This window comes from Herpailurus yagouaroundi, unplaced genomic scaffold, assembly GCF_014898765.1.
Source record: "Herpailurus yagouaroundi ecotype Mexico unplaced genomic scaffold, PumYag 181, whole genome shotgun sequence".
Lineage (NCBI taxonomy): Eukaryota > Metazoa > Chordata > Mammalia > Carnivora > Felidae > Herpailurus > Herpailurus yagouaroundi.
Genome location: NW_024412412.1, coordinates 18658351 through 18680125, shown reverse-complemented (window position 1 = coordinate 18680125; position 21775 = coordinate 18658351). Strand labels below are relative to the sequence as shown.

The 21775-nt window shown below is 35.5% G+C and overlaps 1 long non-coding RNA gene across 2 annotated transcripts in view; it reads right to left on the bottom strand.

Annotated features, from left to right (window-relative positions):
• The window catches only part of LOC121039720 (uncharacterized), a 125036-nt gene that overhangs the window by 13189 nt on the left and 90072 nt on the right, over window positions 1-21775 (bottom strand). The window contains exon 3 of one of the 2 annotated variants that reach the window (XR_005794952.1): window positions 16409-16537. The exons of the other annotated variant lie outside the window; for it this stretch is intronic. This is a non-coding gene — a long non-coding RNA (uncharacterized LOC121039720). The remainder of the gene's footprint in view (window positions 1-16408; window positions 16538-21775) is intronic. 2 annotated transcript variants of the gene reach the window in all.

Sequence of the window (21775 nt, the reverse complement as noted above, 5' to 3'; positions counted from 1 at the left end):
AATAATCAAATTTATTTTTCTTCCTTGGGGTCAATAGTAAAGATCTAGGAAAACATGAACTCTCTCAGGGATGGACAAGTCCTTAGATGTGAAAGACAGAATGGAATCTATAGTGACTCTTAAACTTATGGCTCATATTCGTAATTACAAAATAAGCTACATAAAAAAAGAAAATAAAATTTTCAATTCACATAAACATGCAGACTGATGCATTATAATCCCTCTGTTAACAAAGCACTTAAAACCACATTTAAATTATGAGTGTTGGTGTTAACCTTTCTCTTGATGGTAATAAAATAAAAACCATATCAAATCTAATTCTAAAAACCAAATATGGTAATAATTAAGCTTCTCAGAAGCCAAATTTTCTTCATTCTCAAGCATCATGTACCACTAGTGGTTTTTTTTTCTGTTAAGTTATCCAACATTAGAGAAGCATCCACATGTCACTCTGCGGTTAAGTATGCAATGAAAATACAAACACCTCACAAAATGCAATGTATTTTCTTGACTGAGACAAAAATACACATGAGTTAATTAATTAGCTGTGTATATAATTATGTTATTATATTAACAGAAAACCAAGGGACTGTGAGAAGCATCACATACACAGAAAGAGAAAGAAGTGGGGAAAAGAGAAAAAAAGTAAAACAGGAAAATGCTGAGGGTGACATACAGTAAAGAGGATTAATGTAAAATGATACAAACTAATAGCAAGTCTCAGTGACAATGCTGAAAATCAAAGGCACGAAAAGCAGAGAAAAAGCCTATTCTAAACAACCACAAATTGAGAGCTCTGAGATTGCACGTATCTCTGCACGTGCATGTGAGTAGGTGTGTTGTTTATACCATGGTGACGTAAAAGATTCACCACACGTGTTGAAACGACTTGTCGCTGAGAGTATAGTTTTCTGTTGCTGCCATAATAAATTACCACAAATTTAAGAGCATAACACAATGCCCATTTCTTATAGTTTCTATGGATCACAAGTTGGGGCATAGTGTGCGTTAGCTAGGTTTTCCACTTGTGGTCTCACAAGGCGGCCCACTCATCTGCACTCTTGTCTGGAGGTTCTGGGGGAAAAATCTTCTTCCAGGCTCATTGAGATTGTTAGCAGATTTCATTTCCACATTGTAGGAAGGGGGTCTCTGCTCCTGTGCTGACTAGTGGATGCGGATTATTCTCAGCTTCTGGAGGCCTCTCACAATGGTCAGCTTGTGGCTTCCTTCATATTCAAGGCCAATAATGACATGTTCAATGTTTCCTGTACTTATAATCTTACATTCTCTTCTGCTTCATCTTTTAAAGGCTCATGTGATTAGCTTGAGGTCACCTAGAATATCTAGAATAATCTTACTATCTAAAGGTCAACTGATTAATAACATTAATTACATCTGCAAAGCCTCTCTGCCATGCAACTTACCATAATTATTGATGAAATACTAGGAGATGAAGATCTAAACCTAAGAAAGTTTGAAAACTAGCTTTCAAACAAGCTGATCTACATGTAATTTAAATAGTTGCTAAAATAATGTCAATACTTTAAAGACAACAAAACTCATACACTAAGTAGTATAACATTAATAAATCAGAGCATTCAATCAAAATTGCTAGGCAGGTAAAAAAAATATGACTTATAATTAGGATAAAATCAGTCAATAGAAACAGATACAGAAAAAACAGAGATGATGGATAAGAGCCTTAAGATAGGTATTTTTTTAATGTTCATTTATTTTTGAGAGACAGAGGGAGACAGAGTATGAGCAGGGGAGGGGCAGAGAGAGAGGGAGACACAGAATCCAAAGCAGACTCCAGGCTACAAGCTGTCAGCACAGAGCCCGATGTGGAGCTTGAACTCCCAAGCTGTGTGAGATCATTACCTGAGCCGAAGTCGGATGCTTAACCGACTGAGCCACCCAGGCGCCCCAAGATAGATATTTCAAATGTGCTCTAAGAATTAAAAAAAAACATGGTAAGTGAAAAAGAAAAATGGAAGCTATTGAAAAACAAAACAAAACAAATGGAACCTCTAGAGCTAAAGAATATAATATCTAATTGGAAAAAGTCACTAACTAGGTTTAAGAGCACATTAAAAACTATGGAAAAAAAATAAATGGGAAGATATCACAACAGAGACTATTAAAAACGAAATCATGTGATGCAAGGAGACTTAAAATAGCCACTCAGAGAATAGTGAGAAGACAGAAATCATATAACATACATGTCATTGGGATACCAGAGGGGAAAAAAAAATTGGGAAGGAAGAAAAATATTTACCAAATAATGACTGAATCTTTCATTGGTTTAATGAAAATCATAAACTCCCTAATCCAACAAACTCAGCAGACTAAAATCAGGACAAACCAACAGAAAAATACCGTAATTCTCCACATAGTGAAATTTTTGTAAATCAGTAATAAAGAGAAAAACTTTAAAGCTCCTGGAGAAAAAAAAAGAGAAAAAAAGACAAAATACACACAGAGGAACAAAGACTGAGATTTCTCAACAGAAATAAAGCCAGACAAAAGATAATGAAACAACATTTAAAAAAAAAAAAAAAAGGTCAACCTGGAACTACCGAAGTAGCAAACAGAAAAACCATCCTTCAAAAGCGGTGGTGAAGTAAAGACCTTTTTCAAGAACAAAAGCTGATAATTTGTGACTAGCAGACCTGCACTAAAAGAACAATACAAGAGCTCTTTGGGATCAAGAAAAATTATACCAAACAAAAACCTGTATTTATGTACAGGAAAAAAAGTACCAGGATGTTACTATGGAGGTAAATGTAAAATACCTTCCTCATTTAAAAAATTAATATTTTTTAACTTTTGAGAGACAACATGCAGAGGAAAGACAGAAAGAGAGAGAGAAAATCTTAACCAGGCTCCATACTCAGCACGGAGCCAGATGAGGGGCTCATTGCAGGACCTGGGATTATGACCTGGACTGAAATCAAGAGTCGGTCACAACCAAATGAGCCAGCCAGACGCACCTAAAATTCATTGTTAAAGACAAGAATAAACTACTGCAAAATATATAACATATGCAGAGGTAAAATGTATGGCAATACTAAAACCCAGAGGGGGAATGGAAGCCTGCTGTTCCAGGGTTCTTAAGTTACTATGGGTTGTCAGTGAAACTATTTTGAAGGTACTCTGTGGTAAGTTAAAGTTGGGAAGGAGAGAGTTAAAGCATACTGTTGTAAGAGTCTTTTGTGGGAGGTGGTAAGGTATTATTTAAAGGTAGACTGTATTAAAGATGTATATTGTAAACCCAGAGGCAAAACCTATTAAAAGACAACAACATGGGGCGCCTGGGTGGCGCAGTCGGTTAAGCGTCCGACTTCAGCCAGGTCACGATCTCGCAGTCCCTGAGTTCGAGCCCCGCGTCGGGCTCTGGGCTGATGGCTCAGAGCCTGGAGCCTGCTTCCGATTCTGTGTCTCCCTCTCTCTCTGCCCCTCCCCCGTTCATGCTCTGTCTCTCTCTGTCCCAAAAATTAAAAAAAAAAAAAAAAAAAAAAAAAAAGACAACAACAACAACACAAAAACCAAAGAGGTATAGCTAATAAAGCAGTAACTGTAGATAAAGTCAAACACTGAACAATATTCCGAGAAATAAGGAAAAGATGATATTTAAATAATTTTGCACTGTTTTGCCTCATACAGGGGATGAATATGGGGATTTGGTTTTTTAAGAACACTTTTAAGACAAAGAAATTATGATGTGCTATGTTTTATGCTACGTTATTGATACACTAACTCCCAAGATAGACATGGTTTCTAAGACCAACCCCATATGCGTATTTGTTAATATTTTTCCTTTAAACCTAATAAACTGAAATGGAATGGAGGAAATGAGGAATCGGGTGACTAGAAGCATGCTACACAACAAATAAAACTGCTCGACTGGGACACAGAAATAAACACATAACTTCTAAAGCAATAGATGAACATCAAGAAAGACTCTATCAGCAGGAGCTAAGCAGGAAGAAAAGGAGAAAAGTGACCAGGGAACCCGTATGTCTTCTCGGACCATAAGATATCCCGAAAGAGATCCCTGTAATCCCCAGTTTCCTATCTGAGACCACCTACATAAATCCAGAACACTGGGAAATGGAAAATCAATCCACTTCACTGCTGTCTCAACTTGAATGACAGTGGAGGAAAAATAGATTTCCCCTGTTAATCTGACATCCACTGCCCTGTCATTGGTTTGGAGCCTGAATCTTTATTGTTTATGTAGCTTCAATATACAAGCTGGAAATTGTAATATTAACTGGAGTTGGGACTGTCATGCTCACATGTACCTGAAAGAAGGAAGTACAAATACTGAGGTACAATTTAGACTGACAGCTTGCTTCTCAACAGATTACAGTGAAAAGTCCTTAATGTTTTCAGAGAAAATAATAGTCAATCTAGACTGTCTACACAGCTAAAGTATTTTTCAAAAATGAAAACAAAATAGACATGAAGAAAACTGAGTAAGTTGGCTTCTAAAAAACTCCCAACAGGACTTTAAGAGACAAAACAGATGAACGCAAGGGAAGAGAAACAAAAATAATATAAAAACAGGGAGGGGGACAAAACATAAGAGACTCATAAATATGGAGAACAAACAGAGGGTTACTGGAGAGGGTGTTAGGAGCGGGGATGGCTAAATGGGTAAGGGGCACTAAGGAATCTACTCCTGAAATCACTGTTGCACTACATGCTAATTTGGATGTAAATTAAAAAAAAATAAATTAAAAATTAAAAAAAAGAAAAAAAGATGAACACAATGTTAAAAACTGAAAAAAAAAAACCCTCAACAAAATAAATTCTGTCAAAAAGGAAGGAAAATGGTCCCATAAAGAAGGTCTAAAATCCATCAAAGAAGGGAGAATAAGAAATATAAGGATAAATCTATATGGTTTTTTTATTTCATAAAATCTTAAATAATGTTTATTTGTAGGTTCTAACACAAGCTAGAAATTTAAAAAATCTGACAATTGTAAATGTGCTCTGAGAAGGGTGATGGGAAATAAATTATTTTAGGTCTTTGAATTAAAGGAGAGGTAAAAATATTTATTAACTTCAGAATTTATATATATATATATATATATAAGCTCAAATTGTAAATCTAACTATTAAAATATTATAATGCAAGAAATAGCTTCCTAACAGTTAAGGAGATGAAAATTAAAAACTTTAATCACTAGATGAGGATCCAGAGAAGGAATATATGAAACATGAAACATGAAACAAGAAACATGAAAACTGGGACATAGGGAAAGTTCAGTAATATTTAAAACCTAACATTAAATAGTGCTTTGATTTGCCAATGTTTGAAACATGCTTTACCATACCAATTCATTTAATACAATAATCTTTTGAGGCACCTATTATTATTATATCATTTTACAGGTACAAACCTTAGGCAATGAGAGAGAAAATGGTTATCTATAAGAGAAGGCAAGATTCAAACCTAAGCAGTCTGCCTCAAGAGTCTGTTTTTTGGGGGCACCTGGGTGGCTCAGTTGGTTAAGCGTCTGACTTCAGCTCAGGTCATGATCTCATGGTTCGTGAGTTCAAGCCCTGCGTTGGGCTCTGTGCTGACAGCTCAGAGCCTGGAGCTGCTTCAGATTCTCTGTCCCCCCTCTCTCTGTCCCTCCCCAGCTGGCACTCTGTCTCTCTCTCAAAAATACATAAACGTTACACACACAAAAAAAGTTAAAGAGTCAACGTTTTTAAATACCACCAAAACATAGAATTTAAAATGACTGTTATTACACCAAACATTGAAATAAACATACTGAATGAAATGTCCATTTTTCTAGCAAAGATTGTTTTACTGTATTGGGAAAAATCCATCTACTTAGGAAAGACATCTGAAACAACATAAGATCCATGTCATCACAACTATCAATACTTTGTTCCTTTATATTGACTATTTCGTTGCATGCATAGATCATGATTTGTTTTTTCATGCCCATGACTTGAGGGACATTGTGGGGCTACTATGAATAAAGCTGCTGTGAACATTTCTATATAAGTATTTCAGTAGGCGTGCATTTCCATTTCCTTTGGTTTAAAAGTATGAAATTGTTGAAGTGCTCCCCAAAGTGGTTGTACAATTTACAAATTCATCAGCAACGTTTAGGAGTTCTGACAACTCTACAACCTTGCAAAATCTTGTGATTTTAGGATTTTTAATTTCAGTAAATGTGTGTGTACTGATATCTCTGAGATTTTAATTTGCATTTCTCTGATAACTAATAATGTTGAACAGCTTTTCATCTGCTTGTGGTTCATATATCTTACATCATTATGCATCTGTTTAAAACATTAGCCTATTTGCAAGTGTTCTTTTTATTACTATAATCATGGTGGTGGTGGTTGTTAAGTAGTTGTAAAAATGCATTATACCTTTTGGATATAAGTCCTGTGTCAGATACAGGTTACAGACATTGTCTCTCAGTAGGTGGTTTGATTTTTCATTTTCTTAACTGATTTTGTGAAGAATATATACCTTAAATTTTTTCATGCACATGAAAAGTTCTAAGAAATCTAGAAAAAGTCTATTAAAACTAGTGAGTGAATGTAACAAGACTGCAGGACACATTCCCAATGTACAAAAATCAATTGCATTTATATATACGAGCAACAAATAATTACAAAATAAAAATTTTAAACATACCCTGTATAAGAGCATCAAAAATTTATAATATTTATAGATAAACTCAACAAAATATGTGGAAAAATTTTCATAGTGGAAACTACAAACATGACTGAGAGAACAGAAAGTGGTAAATATTGATGAGGTATGTCCTTGTTCACTGATTTTGAAAATTCAGTATTTTTATGATATTATTTTTACTCAAATTCATCTATAGATTCAATGAAATGCCAATTAAAATGGGATTTTTGTGGAAATTGGCAAGGTGATTCTAATACTTAAAATGAAAATAACCACAGAATAACTAAAACCATATTTTCTAAAAAAAATATAAAAAGTAATTAAGCTATCCATATTGGATTTTTAGGGACTTCCATTCATTATATCTACTGTATCACACTATCCTTATGTTAATATTAATTTAAATTTTTTAATTCAAGTATAATTAACATACAATGCTAGGAGTCTCTGATGTATAATATAGTGATTCAACAATTCTATACATGACTCAGTGCTCACCAGAGCAAGTGTAATCATCATCTGTCACCAAAGTATTTTTATAATCTTACTGACTATATTCCCTGTGCTATTGTTTTTATCTCCCCGACTTATTTTGTAACGGGAAGTTTGTACCTCTTAATCCCCTTTATCTCACCCACTCCAGTTCACCTACTCTCTGGTAACCACCAAATTTCTTCACTATATTTAAGAGATAATTTTTTTCTTTGTCTCTAATTTCTTGTTCATTTGTTTTGTTTCTTAACTCACCCATATCAATGAAATCATATGGTATTTGTCTTTCTCTGACTGACTTATTTCATTTAGCATTATAACTTTCTGTATCCAGCCATGTTGTTGCAAATGACAAGATTTCACTGTTTCCATTTTATATACAACCACTTCTTTATCCATTCATTTATCAAAGGACATTTGGATTGTTTGCATATTTGGCTACTGTAAATAATGCTACAATAAAAATAGGGGTGATATTTTTTGAATTAATGTTTTTATTTTCTTTGGGTAAATAGTGGAATTACTGTATGATGTGATAATTCTATTTTTAATTTTTTGAGAAGTCTTCTGTTTCCTACAGTAGCTACTTCAGTTTACATTTCCACCATCAGTGCATAAGAGTTACATTTTCTCCATGTCCTCACCAACAATACTTATATACCTTGTGTTTTTTATTTTAGCCATTCTGACAGGTGTGAGGTGACAGGTAACTCATTGTTTTGATTTTCACTTTCCCTTAGAATTGGGTTGAGCATCTTTTCATCTGTCGGAGATCTACATGTTTCTTTAGAAAAATGTCTATTCAGGTCCTCTGCCCATTGGATTATTTTGTGTGTATATGTGTTGACTTATAAAAGTTGTTTATTTTGTATAACAACCCTTTCTAGGATATATCATTTGTAAATTTCTTCTCCTATTCAGTAGGTTACTTTGTCATTTTGTTGATGATTTCCTTCCTTGTTTAAAACCGTTTTATTTTGGTGTTGTCTATAATATAATTTTGCTTTCTTAGAGATATCTTTTAAAAATGTTTCTATTGCTGATATCAAAGAAATGACTGCTTATGTTTTTTTTCCCCTAGGAGTTTTATGGTTTCAGGTCTCACATTTAGGTCCAATTTCATTCTTTTACATGTAGCTATCCAGTTTTCCCATCACCATTTGTTTAACAGCTCTCTTTCTCCCATTGTATATTCTCACATCCTTTGTCACAGATTAATAACCATGTAAGTGTAGGTTTATTTATGGGCTCTCTAGAAATGTGTATGTCTCTTTTCTGCTAATGCTATATTGTTTTGATTACTACAGTTTTGTAGTATATCTTGAAACGTGGGGTTGTGATAGTGCCAGTTATAGTCTTCTTTCTCAAGATTGCTTTGGCTGTTCATCTTTTATGGTTCTGTATAAATTTTAGGATATTTATTCTACTTCTGTTAAAAATATTTTTGGTACTTTGATAAGGATGGCATTAAATCCTAGTATGGACATTTTACAATATTCTTCCAATTTATGAGCATGAAATATCTTTCCATTTCTTTGTGTCATCTATAATTTCTTTCATCAGTGTTTCATAGTTTTCAGAGTACATGTCTTTCACCTCCTTGGTGACCTTTATACTTAACTTGGTTAAGTATATATTTTTTCTTTTTGTTGTGACTGAAAATGGGATTGTTTTCTCAATTTCTCTTTCTGCTACTTTGTTATCAGTGTATAGAAATACAACAGACTTATGTACATTAACTTTTTAGCCTTTGACTTTACTGAATTTATCAGTTCTGGTAGCTTTTTGGTGGCATCTTTAGGGTGTTATACATAAAGCATCATGTCATCTGCAAATAGTGAAAGTTTTATTTTTTCCCTATGAATTTGGATTTTTTAAATTTCTTTTTCTTGTCTGACTGCTGTGGCTAGGACTTCCAGTATTATGTTGAATAAAACTGCTGAGAGTGGACCTCGTTGTCTTTCAATTCTTTTTTACCAAAAAGCCTAATGTTAGCTGTGGGTTTTTCATACAAGGTCTTTATTATTTTGAGGTATATTCTCTTTGAACATACTTTGTTGAGAGTTTTTCCATGTATGGATGTTGTACTTTGTCAAATGTTTCCTCTGTATCTATTGGGATGATCACGTGGTTTTTATCTTTCCTCTTTATTTTTTATTTTTTTTATTTTTGAGAGACAGACCATGTGCAAGCAGAGGAGAGGCAGAGAGAGAGGGAGATACAGAATCTGAAACAGGCTCCAGGGTCCAAGCTGTCCACCCAGAGCCTGATGCAGGGCTAGAATCCAAGAACTGTGAGATCATGACCTGAGCAGAAGTCAGACACTTAACTGAGCCACCCAGGTGCCCCTATCCTTCCTCTTCTGAATGCGATGTATGACGTTGATTTATCTGCAATATTGAACCACCCTTGAATCTCTGAAATAAATGCCACTTAATTATGGTAAATTATTTTAATACTTTTGATTTGGATTTCCTAATATTTTGTTAAAGATTTTTGCATCTACATTCATTAGAGATAATGGTCTGTAGTTTTTTGTTTTGTTTTGTTTTTGTAGTGTCTTTATCTGGTTTTGGCATTGGGATAAAACTGACCTCAAAGAATGGATTAGGAAGCTTTCTGTCTTCTTTTTTGGGGGAGTGGAATAGATTGAGATGAATAGATATTAACTCTTCTTCAAATATTTGGGGGAATTAACCTGTGAAGCCATCTCGTCTTGGACTATTGTTTGTAGGGAGTTTTTCATTGCTGGTAATTGGTTTGTTCAAATTTTTATTTCTTCCAGATTCAGTTTTGGAAGATTTTGTGTGTCCAGAAATTTATCCATGTTTTAGATGGTCCAATTTATACTTTTTTCCTAGTATTCTCTTATAATCTTTGGATTTCCATGGTGTCAGTTTATTTCTCCTCCTTTATTTCTGATTTTTTTGAGTCCTCTCTCTTCTTCTTTTGTTGAGTCTGACCAGAGTTTTCTCAATATTGTTGATCTTTTTAAAGAAACAGCTCCTGGTTCCATTGATCTATTTTACTGTTTTTTTATTTCCATTTCATCTATCTCTGCTCTAATTATTATCACTCCCTTCTTTCTACTGGCTTTGGGTTATGTTTTTTTCTTCTTTGTATAGGACTTTTAGGTTTAAGGTTAGATTGTTTAGATTTTTTCACTTCTTGAGGTAGGCCCATATTGCTAAAATTTTAGAAGAGCTTTTTCTGCATCTCAAAGATTTTGGAGCTTTGTGTTTTCTTTTTTATTTGCCTCAATGTATTTTTTTATTTCCTCTTTGATTTCTTGGTTAATCCATTGTTTACTAGCAAGTTATTTAGCCTCCATGTATTTATATTCTTTGCGAGTTATTTCTCGTGATTGATTTCTTTGTGGGTTGATTTTTTTTTTTTAATATTTATTCATTCTTGAGAGACAGAGCATGAGTGGAGGAGGGGCAGAGAGAGAGAGAGGGGGACAGAAAATCCAAAGCAGGCTCCAGGCTCTAAGCTGTCAGCACAGAGCCATATACAGGGCTCGAACTCATGAAATGTGAGATCATGACCTGAGCTGACGCTGGACACTTAACCACCTGAGCCACCCAGGTGCCCCTGTTGTGATTGATTTCTAATTTGTCTTCTAGTCTGAAGATACGCATGGTATGATTTCAACCTTTTTGAATATGTTGAGACTTGTTTTGTGGCCTAATGTGGTCTATTCTGGAGAATGTTCCATGCACACTTGAAAAATATGTGTATTCCACTATTTTTGAACTGTTCTGAATATATTTGTTAGGTCAGTATAGTCCAATGTATCATTAAAAGCCATTGCTGCTTTATCTATTTTCTGTCTGGATGATCAATCCATTGATAGTGGGGTATTACAGTACACTCCTATTATGGTATTACTGCCAATTTCTTCCTTTATGTCTGTTAATAGTTGTTTTATGTATTTAGGCACTCCCATGCAGGGTCCATAAATATCTACAATTGTTAGATCCTCTTGTTAGATTGTTCCCTTTAGCATTATGCAGTGTCCTTCTTTCTCTATTGTTACAGTCTTTGTTTTAAAGTCTATTTTGTTTGATAGAAGTATTTCTACCCTAGTTTTCTTTTTGCTTCCATGTTAAATGTATTCTGCCCTTCACTTCTAATCTGCATGTGTCTTTAGGTCTGGAGTGAATTTCTTGTAGACAGCATATAGATAAGTCTTGCTCCCCCCCCCCCGCCCCCATTCAGGCACCCTATGTTTTTCCATGGAGCATTTAATCCACTGACATTCAAATTAATTATTGATAGTATATCATTATCATTTTGTTACTTGTTTAATGGTTGTTTTTCTATTTCCTCTTAGTTCCTTTCTTACTCTATTCCTTTATGGTTTGATTGCTTTCCTTACTGACATATTTTTTTTCTCTTTATTTTTTGTGTTATCTATTATAGCTTTTTGATTTGTGGTTGCCATTAGGCTCATATACAACATCTTAGGCATATAGCAGTCTATATCAAGCTGATAGTGGCTTAGTCTGAATACATTCTAAAAGCACTAAATTTTTTACTCCCCTATCCCCATATGTTATGTATATGATGTTATATTTTACATCATTTTATTCTGTGAATCCTCTGATTTTTATAATTGATTTTACTTCTCTATGCTTTAATTTCTGTACTTGTTTTATAAGTGACTAATCTACCTCTTTAATTGTGTTTGTAATTACCTGTGCATTTTTTCCTTTCTTAATTTTCTTATTCCTGATTAGGGCCATCATTTTTACTGAAAGAATTTACTTAACATTTCTTGTAAGGCTGGTTTAATGGTGATGAACTCTTTTAATTTTTTGGAAACTCTGTCTCTCCTTCTTTTCAGAGTGACAGTCTAAATGGGTGAGTGTTCTTGTTTGCATATTTTTTTCCTTTTTGCACTTTGAATATATCATGCCATTCCCTTCTGGCCTGCAGAGTTTCTGCTGAAAAATCAAGTGACAAGACTCATGGAATTTCCCTTGTATGTAACTATTTTCTTTTCTTTTAAAATTCCCTATCACTACATTTTACCATTTTAATTATTATATATTGGTGTGGACCTCCCTGGGTTGATATTGCTGGGAGTTCTCTGTGCCTCCTAGATTTGGGTGTATGTCTTACTCAGATTAGAGGAGTTTTCAGCTATTATTTCTTCAAATAGTTTTTCTGTCCCCTATTCTCACTATTCTTCTGGGATCCCTACTATGCAAATTTGACTATGCTTGCTGATATTGTTGAGTTCCCTGAAGCTCTTGTCATTTTTTTTTAATTATTTTTTTTCTCCTTTTTTCCTCTTTTCCGTTCAGCTTGGTTGCTTTCCACCACTCTGTCTTCCAGCTTGCTGACCCATTCTTCTATGTGCTCTGATCTGCTGTTGATTGCTTCTAGTATATTTTTAATTTCAGTTTTTGAGTTCTTCAACGTGGGTAGGTTCTTGTTCACATTTTCCATCTCTTTGTTGAAGGTCTGAGATTCTCCACTGTTTTCTCAAGTTCAGTGAATATTTTTATGACTGTTATTTTGAATTATCAGGCACATTGCTCATTTCTGTTTCATTTAGCTCTTTTGCTTGATTTTGTCCTGTTCTTTAATTTGGGGAATATTCCTGTCTCCTCATTTTGAAAAACTTTCAGTGTTTCTATGTGTTAGGAAATCAGCTATGTCTCCTGATCTTGGAAGTAGCAGCCTTCTGAAGAAGTGTTCATGTGGTGCCTTGTAGTGCACTGTCCTCTGTTCATTTGAACCAGGCATTGTATGGATGTGTCATATGCAGGTTGCATGTACCCTGCTTTTCTGGTTGGGTCTTGTTTGCCTTAAGCCCATTCAGCTACAATGGCCTACTTTGCCTGTTACGGGCCAGGTTTTTGGTCCCAGGGCTTTTAAGGAGCCAGTCTACAGCCCCATGGACTTATAGTTGAGCAGTATCAGCATTTAGACAGGATGTCTGTCCTCAGTACATTTCCTGAGGCTGTGATCACACCAAACCACAGGACTCTCTCCCTATGTTGTGCCCTGAGGGGTTTTCATCGTTGGGATGGTCCTACAGGCAAACCATATCCTGCGTCCAATTGATGGGAGATGCAGTGACTCCAAACTGCAGAGCTATTCTATCTATTCCCTGAGAGGTTTTTGTTGGTGGGTGGTGCAGGAAGTCAGATTATGTTCCTGTCCCCAGCCAATCTGTTTGGGCTGCAGATGCACTGATTGATGGGGCACTCTGCACTGTTGGTGCTGCTGTCGCACTTCTGTGTGTTATTATCTTTCCCTGTGCCCAAAGCAGGAATCACTTTGGCGTGGTGGCAGTCCTGGCTAAGGCTGCTTGCAGGATGAGATGGTATAGAAGCTGCTTTGGAGGGACTCCTGCCTAGGAGTGGTGGGGGGATTGGATGGGGCAAATCTGCAGGAGAATGTGGGGTCATAGTTTGTGGTGTTAGCAAGTTAGGTGGAAGATGCTTGTGCAAGTTCCTGTAGGTGTCTAGCTACCATGGGGGTTTAGAGGGAAGAAATGACACCTGCCAGATCTTTTGTTCTTGGAAAAGTCTCTCCTAAAGATCCATGCCCATCCAATGCACATTCTGAGGTTAGTAAATAAGTCTTCATGTATCTTAAATTTGTAATATTTGTTATGCCTCTTTTCATGTGATCTAACCAGGCAATTCTTCTGTGTATACATGAAAAAATGTGCATTCTATTTTTTTTGGATGGAATGCCATATATATACACACACACACACACACACACACACACACACACACACACATATATATCTTTTAGAACCATGTATTCTGAAGTATGTTTCAAGTGAAAAAAATGTTCTTGTTGAAAAAAAATAATGACTTTAACTGGGGGTACTTATTTAAAATAAAGCATATCAGGCGGGATGGGTGAAATAGGTGAAGCAGAATAAGAGTATACTTATCATAATGAGCACTGAGTAATGATAGAATTGAATTACTATATTGTACACCCTAAACTAATAACTAATATAACACTGTATGCTTACTGGAATTAAAATTTAAAACCTTATATATGTACATATATATATGTACACACATATAAATACATATAGACACATATAAATAAGGAGAAATCCTACCATTTGTGACAACATGGTTGGATTTTGAAGACATTTTTCTAAATCAGAGGAAGACAAATACTGTATTATCTCACATGTGGAATCTAATAAAAAACTAAAAACAAATTTATAAAAAAAGAGATCAGATTTGTGGCTGCCGGAGGTGGGAGGTGGGGAGAGGGGTAATCGAAGGAAGGTGGTCAAAATGTACAAACTTCCCATTATAAGATAAATACATGCTAGGAATATAATGTACAACATGATGACTATAGTTAATATTGCTGTATGATACAGAGGAAAGTTTTTAAGAGACTAGATCCTACCTACGTGTTCTCATCAGAAGGAGAAAAATTTGTTTTTAGTTCTATCTAGAAAAGATGATGGATGAAACTGAACCTATTAAGGTAATAATTTCACAGTATAGGTAAAGCCATCATGCTGTACACTTTAAATTTATCTAGTAACGTATATCAATGACTTCTCAATAAAATGGGAAAAAATAACTCCCTCCCCAACCCCCTCCTCCAAGAAAAAAGAATATAGCATGCTAAGTTGATGTCCAGAGGCTGACAAAGTTAGCTGCCTGAATGGCAATTCTACTCAGATGTTTTGCTAAAAGGGAAGAAATATGATGTGATAGCTAGAAGGAAGAATATAGTGGAGTGCAAGTTAAGGGTTTTGGAAATGTATTATTTGCTTGTTGTTGTTGTTGTTTTTCCTTAAGATGATCAAGGTTTGAAGACCCTTATAGGCTGAGGAGAAAATCCAATAGAATTAAATTATTTGGGGAATGGAAAAAAAATCTTCATGTACACCCCAGGTGCTTTTGAAACTACTGCTTCTATGCTGTTTCTCCAAGGGGTTGTTTGTTATACTGGCTCTTTAAGGGCAATTTCAATTTCTTACTGCTTTCAGTGCTCCCAGAGCTAAGCCCACTGAATTTTCAAGTACTGGAATTAAGCCTTGCTAGTTTTGAAAGCCAAATATTGTAGGGACTTGTCTTCCCAGTGCAGGTCCCCCGTGCCTAGGATGCCTGGTTGGGTTCTGCTCTTCTACCCTCTGCTTGCTTATGGTGCCCCTTCTGTTTGTGGTTAGTCTCACTAGGAGTTTGGTTCCCTGACCCATCTCCCCCCCTCCTACTGTTCTTGATGTGGCTATACTGTAGGTCCGTCCGTGGGATAACGTGAACCTAGGATCCTCCTACCTCACCATTTTCCTAGGAGTTCTAGCATTCATAGAAGTTCCTAGTATTCTTTAACTGATGAAACAGTAACTTTTCAGGGGCACCTACGTAGCTCAATTGGTTGAGTGTCTCTTGATTTCGGTTCAGGTCATGATCCCAGGGTCATGGGATCAAGCCCCATGTCAGGCTCTGTGCAATGTGGAGCCTGCTTAAGGTTCTGTCTCTCTCTTTATCCCTCTGCCCCTCTCCCTCTAAAATAAAAAAATATAGAAAAATAGAAAAAAAGGAAGTATTTTTCCACTGACATTCAAGCAGCTGATAAATGCAAGTGCATAACTTATGTATGACTTTGCTAAAACCAAATCATAACAAAATTATACTTTTGTATAAATGTACAATTTTTACTAACATAATTTCATATTATTTTATTGTCCTTTTTAACTTTAGGTTTTTATTATTTTTTAATCAAAACACTCAAGTTTTACTATCAAAAATCATATATAGCTGTGTGAGGCCAAATAAGAACCTTCTGTTGTACACAGAGGGGTACATTCTGGGCTCACATAGGGTCCATGTTTACTCATCAAGCTGCCGTTGAGACCAATGTATAATTTAGAAGGGAGGGAAAAGAGATTAGAGGCAATGAGTACTTTGCCTTTGCTCAATATCATTGATCAAATAATCTGTCGGTGCCTATATAACATGCCTGAGAAAATAGTGTAGTTTTATTAGTGGTAACTTTCCAGAATCAATAACTTTTCTAATGAATATAAAAGCCTGGGTGCCTTAGAGTCCAAATTCATGCAATTGGATTGCTTGTTGTAATCAAGCAGTGGCATTAACGTTCTGATGTGATAAAATAAGTGTTTAGTAATTTAGTCCTCAACTGCTTCTGGCATTTCAACTCTTTGTTGGCATATAAAGCAGAAATTTCTCCTGTAGTAAAAAGTAATTTATTGACTTTTTTTTTTATCACCTGTGATGAATAGGTTATTGGACTTGCAAGCATTTCTCTTCAGACATTGCAGGACAGGAGTTGGCTGGCACCAACCTTAGCAAATTGAAATTCAATCCAGATCAATAAGGCGTTTTATTTAATTTGGCCCTGGAATAGAAATAATCATCACATTTTCTAATAAGCATGTCTAATTTCAATTTTCACACTATGTATTTATTCTGTATAATCAAGCATAACTGCTGGCCTTGTTCTTCTGAGTTGACAAATGCATTGCATAGATGTGCACTTAGCAGGTAACTACTATATAGGATGTGGTGGGCAAAGAATGTGCCTAGACATAATAATGAAAATTTGATAAATGTCTACCTAGAACTTGTAAATATTCCTAAGACTTTGATTGTATTTACTGGTTGTCTACCTAGGTAACAACCAAAAAATGTATGCATAAGGGTATGTAATTTTCTTTACATAGCAACCAGCTTGTTTTTATGAAATATTTACAAACTGAGGAAATTCTAAAAGCTTACTGAGGTTAAGTAATTCCTGGCTAAAATATGCTAATAGGCTGTCAGCATTGAAGTGGTTAAATAAGTGTCAGCTGGCTTGTGCTTTGTAACACTGTCTCACACTGACTGGTTTAATACAACCATTTATTTAGCTCATTATTCTATGGGTAGGAAACATGAGCTGGACTCTGCTGGAAGGTACTGGTCTCAGGTACAGTCATCTGAGCATCTATGATAACCATGGTCAGCTTGAGGGTCAGCGGAGACAGCCTGGCCTCTCAGATATTTGAGTCGGTCGATGACTGTTAGTTGGGTGTCCATCATACTCCAGAGGCCTAGTCTGGACTTATTTGCTTGGTGGTCTCAGGGGTCTAAGAGCACTAATAAAGTAGCATTAATGCACAAGCACTTCTACAGTTTCTGCATTCATCTTACCTGCTCATATCATATTTATTAAAGTAATCAGTTACCAACCACAGACCCTGTATGAGAAGGCACTACCAACACATATGGATACAGGGAGGTGTGAACATACTGGAGCCTTGCCGAAGCACTGGCTCAGGTCCTGATTTCTTTAGCACTCTTTATCAATATCTGTATGCATCACTTTCTCATTTCTACTGAGCTAAGATGTATTTTTGAAGACTTAAACATCCTTTTGCCTAAGATTTATTAATCTCAGAACATGAACTGATGTTTAGAAGACTTCTCCAAGATCAAAAGAGATGGCAGGTGTCATTTCTCTCCCCATACACTAGTCTAGATAGCTAGACACTTGCAGAAACCTATGTGAACATTCTCCACCTATCTTGCTGCAACCACATAGCCTGCTATGGCATGCTCCTGTGTACTTGACTCATCCAACCTACCCTGCTTGGCAGGCATTCCTCCAAAGCAGCTCCTGCCCCAACACACCCTGCAAGCAGCCCCAGCTTTCACCACTGCAAAATAACTCCTGCCCTGGTAAGAGGAGAAGGTGATCACACACTAAAGCACCTGCAGTTCCAGCAGCCAAACCTTACAGCTGGCAGGGCGGAGAAAGTACCCTGCCGATCAGTTCAACTGTAGCCTCAGCAAATGGAATGGCAAAAGGCATCTGGTCTGACGCCAGCCCCACTCACCAAGGAAGTCTCTCCAGAAACAAGGCATGGGAGAACACCCTGCATATTGGTCCTACTGCAGATAAAATAGGGGAAGGGGCAGGTATCTGGTGTGATTGCTGATATTACCAAACTACTAGCCCATGACAGCCCCAGGCAGATCCCATTTCAGCGCAGAGACAAAACCCTCCTGGTGCACCAACAACAGGCAAAGTGGGCCAATGGGAGCCAAATGGACTGAAGGCAAATGAGGCTCAGCCACAACTCGGACACAGACAACCAACATAGGACATATGCTTGAAGTGCCTGATTCTGGTGAACAGGAGATACTGTGTTATTAAGGAACCACAGGAACACTTCATGAAACCACTACTTTCAAAATCAGGAGATTTAACTGATTTTCCTACCACACAGAAGCACATACCGAGAGTTAATACAAAATGGGGAGACAGAGGAATATCCCAAAATGAAAGAACAGGGCAAAATAAAGCAAAAGAGCTCTAAAACAGAGATAAGCAATATGCCTGATAAAGATACTCACCAGACTTGAGAAAACAGTGGAGGATTTCAGTGAGATCTTCAACAAAGAGATGAGAAATATAAAAAACAACCTCTTCAGATTGAAGAACTCCATAACTGAAATTAAAAATATAATAAAAGGAATCAACAGCAGATTAGAGGGCACAGAAGAATGGGTCAGCAAGCTGGTAGAGTATGGAAAGCAATCAAGCTGAACAAAAAGAAAAAAATAAAATTAAAAATGACAATAGATTAAGGGAACTCAATTACATCATCATGCATAGTAACATTCACATCATAAGGAGTCCCAAAAGAAGAAAAGAATAGGAGGCAAAAAATTATTTGAAGGAAAAACAGCTGAAAACTTCCCTAAAGAAAGAAATGGATGTCTATCCAGGAGGTACAAAGATCCCCCAACAAAATTAATTAAAGCAGGTCCACATCAAGACTTATAATAATTAACATGGCAAAACATAGTGATGAAAAGAGAATCTTAAAAGCTATAAAAGAGAACAATTATGTACATGGGAAACCACATGAGTCTATCACTTGATTTTTCAGTAGAAACTTTTTGCAGGCCAGAAGGGAGTTGCATGATATTTTCAAAGTTCTGAAAGGAAAAAAAGAAACGTGCAACAAAGAATGCTCTACCCAGCAAGGCTACCATTAGAATAGAAAGAGATAAAAAAGAATTTCCCTGACAAATAGAAGCTAAAGGAGTTCATCATCACTACACCAGCCTTACAAGAAATGTTAAGGAAATTTCTTCAGTGCAAATAAAGGTCATAATCAAGCAGAAAGTTAGGAAAAGGAAAAATTAGGAATGGAAAAAAATTTACAGGTGAATATAAACATAATGAAAGAAGTAGATTAATCACTTATAAAACCAGTATGAATTATTAACACACAAAAGCAGTAAAATCAATTATATCTAAAAAAAAAAAAAAGTCAAGGGATTCACAAAATAAAAAGACATAAGATATGACATCATATACATAAAATGTGGGGTGGAAAGAGTAAACATTCAGTGCTTTTAGAATGGATTAAAACTTAAGCCACTATCAACTTAATATAGATTGCTATATGCCTAAGATGTTATATATGAGCCTAATGGTAACCACAAATCAAAAAGCTATTGATACACAAAAATAAAGAGAATAATATCCAATCATTATCACTAAAGAAAGTCAAACCACAAGGGAAGAGAGCCAAGAGAAGAAAGGAACGAACAGGAAACAGAAAAACAACCATAAAACAAATTCCTACCAATAATTACTTTGAATGTAAATGGATTAAATGCTCCATGAGAAAATATAAGGTGACTAAATAGAAAAAAAAAATACAAGACCTATCTATATGCTGGCTACAAGAGACTTACTTCAGACCTAAAGACATATGCAGATTAAAAGTGAAGGGGGCAAAAACATTTACCATACAAATGAAGGCAAAAAGTAAGCTGGGGTAGCAATACTTGCATTGAACAAAACAGACTGTAAAACAAACACTACAAGAGCAATGAAGGACACCACATAATGATAAAAGGAACATTCAACAAGACAATGGAATACATACTTTTCAAGTGCACATGAAACATTCTCTAGAATCGACCACATGTTAGGTCACAAAACAGTCTCAATATACTCAAAAACACTGAAATAATATCATGCATATTTTCAGACCACAACAGTATGAAACTAGAAATTAATCACAAGAAAAAATTTGTAAAGAACACAAATATGTGGAGACTAAGTAACATGTTACTAACCAATGAATGGGCCAGCCAAGAAATCAAAGAGGAAATCTAAAAACACACTGAGCCAAATCAAAGTGAAAACAATGGCCCAAAACCTTTGAGATGCAGCAAAAGCCTTTTCTAAGATTATAGCAATACTGGCCAACCTCAAGATGCAAGAAAAATCTCAGATAACCTAAATTTAAACCTGAAGGGTCTAGAAAAAAATAAAAAACCCTGAAGCCAGAAGAAGGAAAAAAATTATAATAAAGACCAGAGAAGAAATAAAGAGATGGAGAATAAAAAAGAAAGAAAAAGAAAAGAGTAGAATAGATTAACAAAACCAGGAGCTAGTTCTTTGAAAAGATCAACAAAACTGAGAAGACTTTAGCCACACTCAACAAAAAAAAATAAGAAAGAATACCCAAATAAATAAAATCAGAAATGAAGGAGAAGAAATTACATCACAGAAATAAAATATACCACAGGATTATAAAAGAATACCATGAAAAATTATAAGCCAAGAAATTGGACAACTTAGAAGAAATAAATTCCTAGAAATATATCTCCCAAAACTGAATCAGAAAAAAATAGAAAATATGAACAGACCAATTACTAGCAATAAAATTGAATCAGTAATGTAAAAACTCCCAACACACAAGAGATCAGGACCAGATGGCTTCACAGGTGATTTCTTCCAAACATTTCAAGAAGAGTTAATACCTATTCTCAAACCATCCCCAAAATTAGAAGAGGATGGAAAATTTCAAGCTCATTCTATGAGACTAGCATTACTCTCATGCCAAAACAAGATAAAGACATTACAAAAAAAAGAAAACTATAGAAAAATATCTCTAGTGAACACAGATGCAAAAATCCTCAACAAAATATTAGTGAAACAAATCCAGCAATACATTTAAAAAAATCATTCATCACAATCAAGTAGGATTTATTCCAGAGATGCAAGGATGGTTTGATATTTGCAAATCAATCAGTGTATATATCACATTAATAAGAGAAGGGATAAAAACTAGATGATCATATCACTAGGTAGAGAGAAATCATATGCCAAAATATGACATCCATTCATGATAAAAACTCTCAACAAAGTAGTTTTAAAGGAAACATACCTCAACATAATGAAGACTATACATGAAGAACTCAAGGCTAACATTGTACTCAATGGTGACAAACTTTTTGAGAACTTTTCCCCTAAGATCAGGAAGGACAAGATGTCCACTGTCGCCACTCTTATTCAACAGAGTACTGAAAGTCTTAGTCACAGCAATCAGACAAGAAAGCGAAATAAAAGGCAACCAAATTACTTTTTCACTGTTTGCAGATAACATGACACTGTGTGTAGAAAACCCCACATACTCTATCAAAAAGCTATCAAAGAGCTGATAAATGAATTAAGTTAGGTCACAGGTTACAAAATAAATACACAGAAATCAGTTGTATTTCTACACACTAATGAAAAAGTTCTGGAAAGAGAAATTTAAAAATTCCACTTATAATTGCACCAAAA